The sequence below is a fragment of the Gymnogyps californianus genome, chromosome Z, assembly GCF_018139145.2.
Source record: "Gymnogyps californianus isolate 813 chromosome Z, ASM1813914v2, whole genome shotgun sequence".
NCBI classification, from domain to species: domain Eukaryota; kingdom Metazoa; phylum Chordata; class Aves; order Accipitriformes; family Cathartidae; genus Gymnogyps; species Gymnogyps californianus.
This window is the reverse complement of record NC_059500.1, coordinates 71,069,102-71,076,717: the sequence shown is the minus strand read 5'-3', so window position 1 is coordinate 71,076,717 and position 7,616 is coordinate 71,069,102.

The following is a 7,616-nucleotide window of genomic DNA, read 5'->3' as shown; positions in this document are numbered from 1 at the left end:
ACACAGAAATAAAAAAAACCCCAAACCTGTGTTTATACGTACCTGTCAAGATTGTATGGAAATTTTGGCTTTTATGGAGATTAGTTTGTGATGTTTACTGGAAGAACCTTGAGAGGCCCAGTATTTGGGATGGGAAGAAGGCCTGTGATTACCCTGTATCAACCACAATAGCTAACATCATAGTCTGGTAGGAAAAGGTTACCTCTGTAGAAAAAAAAAAAAAACTTCAAAAAGCCATTAAAAGTAAGTAAAAACCCTACAAGGAAAAGAACCATCAGCAGAGAGCTTTCTCTTGAAGGATGAGAAGTGTTAGAATATTCTATATGAATGCTAAGTCTAAAAATTATCTTATACAAGAGGATGATAGGATACCTAATGGTGAAAAGGAAAGAACCAGAATCCCAATGAAAGCAAAATCCTGATTGATTACTGACGATGGAAGTCTGATACCTAGCTGATGTCCATCCCAGAATACTGGGCGAAGTGCATTTCCAGGATTATCTAAAGATTCCTATTTAATAAATTCCCTGCTAACACATTCATCTGATACACAAACAACGTGCTTCATGACTCCTACACTGTGGTGTCATTTTTGAGGCTTTGAGGGGCTTGTACTAAGCATCTACGTTTTTAATGTAATCCAAGGGAAATTCTGTGGTAGGCAGAGAGCTGCACTTTCTGGATCACTGCTCCCACACCTTACAGAGCAGTGTTATCTGTGGAAGATGGGACTCATTGTTACAGATGGTTCCTGGAGTTTCTGGTAATGCAAATTAAATATATTAAGGGTTATGCTTCATATCTATTTAAAGTATAATTTTGTAGTACATTGTGAATGTGTAAAAAAGAGCCTCTTATCAAAATGTTTACAGAATAAACATTAAATACACACAACCTACACAAGCATTCACATCAGTGGAATTAGTGGGAAGTGAAATTGGTAGCATTTTACACTTCTTTTGCACTACATTTAGAGAACCTTTAGCTATCAGAGGAAAAAAAGGAATGAAGCTGTTCACACATCCCTAATAAAATGGGGCAAATACAAAATATAAAATTTTAATCTGAGGCAAAGCATGTTTGATTTTCATGGTATTCATATATGCCCATCAAAGTAAAATATTATTCCCACAGTTCAAACAAGATTTCAACTGTTCTAACTACATTTTGTGTGCAAACAGGAATTCTGAGTTTCATTTGTTACTGTACCATTGTAGACTTTAATAGCTTGTGACTATACAAAGTTCACATATCTTGTTTTAAGCTGTTTGAATACAGCATGACAAAAGCAGCTGAATGCGATCGTCTCATTTCATTCATCTCTCATTTTATTCTCCTATTTTGAGTCACTGAATCTTTAATAACTTCCCAGGAACCTGATCAAAGAATTAAATGCTTTCATATTCCTGGGCTTAGAGGAAGTCAAGAGTAGCAAATACTTTTCAAGAAGTATTAGATCTCAGAGGAAATACTGCTTTAGGGATACTTTTCCCAAGATGATACATTCTCATAGGTGAGGTGTTTTTAATGTTTAGGCTAAAGCAAAATTCCTGGCTAATTCTACGAAAAATCTGATAGTGATTTTACAGAATTAATGAATCATCAGGAAATTAATATCAAAGCACAGCTGACTGGGCTCCTATTCAGCACTTCTGAATCACTGCTCATTGAGCAAAGCAATCACTGGACAATGGGGGTTTTGCCTGAGCAAAATGTGAGTCAGGAGACCTGGACTCCCATTGTCTTCACTGGGAGTTTTGCCTGCATATGGAGTGAGCTGGGACTTCTAGTGAATGGGAGCCATTCACAGAGTAGCTAAAAGTAAAGCACCCAATACATCACCATTTTGAAGTTAACACTAGGTGGTAGACAAAACTGGAAGAAATACAGACATTTTTGGAGCCATGTGAAAGACTTGTATAAAGCAGGACTTCAAATGTATTGTCTGTTATTTCCCCCTTGTTTTGAAAGGTATCTCGCTGTTCACTCTGACATTCCCTTTGGTTTAACAAATCAATTAAAATAATTTCCTTTTTGCATGCAGTCTGTAGGCAGAAGAGACATCCCTGTTTGGAGGGGAACAGTTGACATCCTTGCAGCTGAAAACGGAAATCTGTTCCGCTGTCCATACCCTCTATCGTTGTTTAGTTGGATGAGGAAGAGATTTCTAACTAACCAGTTCTCAGCATGCTGCTATGTAAGTGCATATCCACTGATCCATAGAGACACTCCCAGATATACATTTGTGATACAAACTCCTCCATGAACACATCAGTATGAGTGAGACCTTCAATCCCATTTCCCAACACAACTGAGAGTTGGTATAAGCAGAACACAGGGAAAAGCTAAAGGTGAAAAAGGAGATAGAATGAAGTAAAGAAAAAGAACAAAATAGCGGGACAAGAAAGCCTACAGGAAAAAGAGAACACGAAAGAACAAAGAGAAAAGGAGTATTACAGACTACACACAGGAGCATAAAATAAGGGATCATTTGGAATAGGTGTATAAGAACCAAATAGGGCCAAGATCTAAGCTTCTCTCAAAACTTGGACTCACTGATTCAAATGAAAACAAGACCTGTCCTTAATCATTTTTCTCTGACTCGAAGGTAGTGGTGGGCTACAGACTTAATGGAAGCAAAGGGAGAAGGAGAGCAATGAACCTGCAAAAACATGGGGAGTAGTTGCTCTGCCAAGGAAAAGAGGACAAGAGGGGAAGGTAGCGCTCTCTTGGGGTAGAAGTTCAGAAGGGAGCAGAAGGGATGGAGTAAGTGACTGCATGAAAAAGCAAACCTGATATATATTATATAGCAAATCTGTAAATGAAGGATAGCATACTATACTATGGCTGAAATATTTGATTTATAACTTTCATTTAACAATTTCTGGTCTGAATGAAAAGACTACTGTTTGTGTTCTTTCTACAGATGCATTTATAATGTATGTCAGAAGAGCCTTCATTGTATACCAAATAAATCTAAATAAAAACAATGTACAGTGTGTCAATCCTTTGTGTTGCTACAGAAAAGACAGTTTTAAAATGTGGACTCAAGACATTTTTGTTTCTTGATTTTTCATAATTTTTAATTACAATTTTCTGAATTTCTTTTGTACAACAGTAATATTCATATCCTCTTAGACACTGATTGAAGAACCTAGTCCTCCTGAAAAGAACAAATTGAGCTAATATATCACACCAGTTATATGTCACCTTTCCTTTGAAACATACTTGTTCACCCTGCTATCTAACGCTTACTTTTTCTATAGATCTGATGACAGGCATTTGATCACGTTTCAAGAAAAACAATGAGCAATAAATATTGAAGGACTGTTCCTACTTTCTTTTAAGTAAATCGCAGATTACCAATGAGTTCCGTGGGCCCTGTATCCCAACAGAGAATGAAATTTCAGAATGAAAAACACAGCAAGAAAATAAATGCTGACCACCACACAGCCCGAGTGTCTGGATGCCAGGGATAATATGAAACAGAAATATTTTGACATCTTCCATGGAATATTAAACAGAGATCATCCAGAAGAACCTAATGACTTTAAATCATCTCAGCCTACGTGGACTGGAAAGATAGAAACAAAGGCAACTTTCTGCCATTCTGTTTTCCAAACCTGATGCTGCTTTTTCCCTTGCTGAAAATTTGCATGTTTTCTCAGAGCCTGTTTCTTTCTCACAATAAACAATGCAAAGCCCTCCTGCCAAAAAAATGTCCAAATGCTAAACAGTTGCTATTATAGTCATTATTATAACAGCAACTTTGAGCTGTGTGCTTTTAAATTATAATTATTTTTATAAAAGATTTTTAGATGTCTTGATTGCAGTAATTATGATTCCACAGTAGTAAATGTGTATTTGAAAAGTCACATTAGCTTACTGCTCCAAATAAACGAGGTTCCTTAAAGGAACATCATAGAAATGAGTGGTTTTCTTTGTATTTATCTTGCTTGCTATGCTAACAACATGCTAGGATGTATTAAACAGCTGATAAACCATTGTTTCATTATAAAAATAACTATGTCAAATGAAAACTAATATTTTATATGAAATGTGTTTCATGCAGATAATACCAGATTCTAATTCAGAAATGCGCATTTCTCTTTAGTCTTGTTTCTCACCTATCTGCCCTTGCTTTGTTTGAGGAGATCATGTCAAGAAAATAAAGCGATGAAAAAAGAAAAAGGAACCTGAGATCATGTCTGTTGTACAGGCCAGCACATGTACTAGTGATAAGCTTGCACACTGTGTAAGGAACATCCAATATAAAGAGCATGACAGGATCCAAGAAATGGGCTTCTTCAACAACCAGTCTGGTAGGGAATAAAGACAGCAAACAGTTCAGCCAATGGGACGCCCACCGACGGTGCTGTTATCCCAAAACAGGACCTATGTGGGATCATTGCTCTGTTGCTACCGTGACCAGCAGGGACTGGAGGTCACGATTTAGAATACCCATGACAGTGTGTACTTCCAGCCAGAGCTTCCCCAGGGGACTCTCAGTAGGTCAGTTGATTCACAAGCTACTGAAGTTTACAGCTGATCAGAGAAAAGGTTTTAAAAAAAAGAAATCAGGAAGAGGAAACAGAGAGGGACCTGAGAGAAAGAGGGTAGCAAGTTTCTGGCTCCACTGCCACACTCTTTTGTAACTAGCAACAATGCTGTATGAACTTTTCAAATGAACCTGTCTGTCTTTCGGCGCCCATTTAAGTGGTTGCCACTAGCTGTGGGAAAGCCAGCGAAGCCGTACTATACAGCAGTTTGGATCTGAAACATTATCAGCTATTGATTGGATCCCATTAGATTTCTTACAATGACACAATCCCATCCTATCTCCCATCATTCCTAGACAACTTTGCCTATTCTTTGGTGAGAATTGCTCCATTGTACATACAGACATTCACATTCTTGGTAAGACAGTCAGGGGAAAAGTTCAAGAGCCACATCCTCAGCTGGTATAACTTCATTTCCCTTCCCCCTTCTCCCAAGAGTGAGTGGGTGATCTGACTCCCTGTGTTGAAAGGAAACAAGGTTGTCTATTCAGCTGCAGTCAGATATACAGTATGTGTTAAGGCCCAGACAGCCCATGATGCTGAATGGAGATACTAGAGGTTCGTGTTTCTCTACTGGGAATTTTCACAGAGCAGAAAAGGAATGCCACGTTTTTGTTGTACTACTTTGGACTGACAACTGACAGAGCTTGAAAGTATAAAATCACAATTATTCTCATGGCACAAGACCTCAAAATGTAGGAAAAAAATGACCAAGAGGATTTGTTGGCTGGCTTGAGTGAGCAATGTTAAGACTGTAATGGGACACTAAATAGAAATGTAGAAACAGATCACTGAAAATCTGAGTCCTGCTGATTAGATTGGCCATTACTACTAAGCATTCTGCCTAATCTCAGGTAAAACACTGCTTTTGAAATGTTCTTTTGATGGAACAGTAGCATTTTATAGTAGTCATTTAATCTTTACCATCAACAGAACATTTTACAACATAATTTTTATTGATAATTGAGCTTGACCAATGAATGATTTGCAATGTATCAAAGATAAACTCAAGTTCAGCGTAATCCGTAGAGGAAGTTTCCTACTAAAAGTGACCAACAGCAACGTGCTTTGATTCATACCATGGAGTGGTCTTACAAGGTGTGAACTGGATTCCTTTAGGAGAAACAAAACCAGATCATACAGTCCAAGCATTAACGGGTGTTTGGGCCACAAAACAAGGTTAGAACTAATCCAAAGTAACACTCCTGCAGTGCGTACACTGCAAATGTCACGGCCTCAATATTAGCTATGGATCTACAGATCTTTTCCTGCAGCTGTTTGTATTTGCTAACAGAACAAAACCTATGTCTTTTTTGATGTGTGTAGAGCATAGAGGACATGCAAGTATATAAACTACAGCACACTACCTCTTCCCACTGTCTTCAATAAAGCAAGGTGATAACTTCCATTGCATTAAATCTTAATAAAAAATAAAGTACATTTTTCACATTTGGCTGGCCAAAACTGAGCTATTTGTCAAATCCCACTCTGATAAATAGATCTGAAAAGAAACAAACACCAAACCTCAATTTCTTATACTCACTTTAGCATGCTCAAAAAAGCAAGAGCCAACCAAGTTTTTTCTCAGGAAAAAAACCATGCCATGGTCCTGTGGAAATATTCAGGAGCCTAAGGCTGTGTCTTAGCTCTGCCAACTATTTGCTAACTTGTATGGATTAAATTTGACCTCTTAGAGACTCAGTTTCTTCATTGGTACAACAGGGTATAATGGTAATTAACAGTTCTAAGCTGAATTGGAGCTTGCAAGGGAGTCATATATATTCTTATTTTGTCCAACTTAATTGAAGACTGGGGACATACCGACATACCATTTACCATGAATAAACATATTCTTTCACAAGAATTTTATTCCAATTTTGCCATTGTGCTTTCAACAGTACTTCACTGAGCTTCTACCTAAAACTCCAAAACTTCAAAGATTCAGCCAGTACTAATTTATAGTGCTGATTTATTAATGTGAGGACTGGGTTACTTTGAATGTTAAAAAGCTTATTTCAGCCGGGATCCGTGCAGTCTCATACTGGATTTATTACTATCTGGGAAATGAAATGGTTGTACAATTTGTTGCTTTATTTCCACTTCTTGCATTTGCTACAACTGACTTCCCTGGGTTTTTGTTTGATAGCTGGAGTCAGCTGAAAATAACGATACTTTATGTCTGAGTAGCAGCTTCCACTCTAACACCTTTACTTATTTTACAAAGGCACTCAGATACTTTGCTGACATGCAAAGTACATTTACTGACTGATTCTGTTAGCCACAACCAAACAGGGCTTGAGTTTACCACAACACGTGATTTCAGCTGGCTGAATCCACACTGCCTGTGAGGACAAGGTTCAAGTTAAAGCCAGTCCTTACCTTACACTTGCATTTCCCTGCTTTGCAAGCCACCTGGTGCATTGTCAAAGAAGGGCTAAAACTGAAACCCAAAGCACAAATTAGAGTGCTGAGCTAATATGACAACACCGACAGGCTCATCAAGGTCATTCCTTGTCGATTTTTATGGAAAAAACCCTGATGCATGTAGAAATTATTTTGTCAATGTAAAATTGGTGGTAACACCAACAACTGCTGCTCTGTGTTACTCTAGAAAACATACCAATGCTTTTGTATATTCTTAGTGTTGGCTGATCCAATCTAAAGTCAATCATGTTTGTTGTAACTTTTATGTTTTAAGTTGCTCTTCCTAGAAACTAATAGTACTACTGAAAATTACAGATAGAGGCACTTAACCAGTAACATTTTAAATTTGTCCTAGTCCTAATATTAAATACTGTATACTAAATCTGTTACATCTATTGTATATGTAAAAGGAAATTCCAGTCCATTGTAATTTCATGTATTGCAGGGTGACACTGTACTATGAACTGTGACTCATTTATTGCTATCCAGGGATATCTAAAATACATGTTTATTGTAATACAAAGGATAATACTCTTGATATAGTATAGTTTCCTTATTTCACCATCAAAGTTAAAATCAATAAAAGAAATGGGTGTCAGGAAATGAAAGACAGAGGGAAAAAGATAGAAAGAA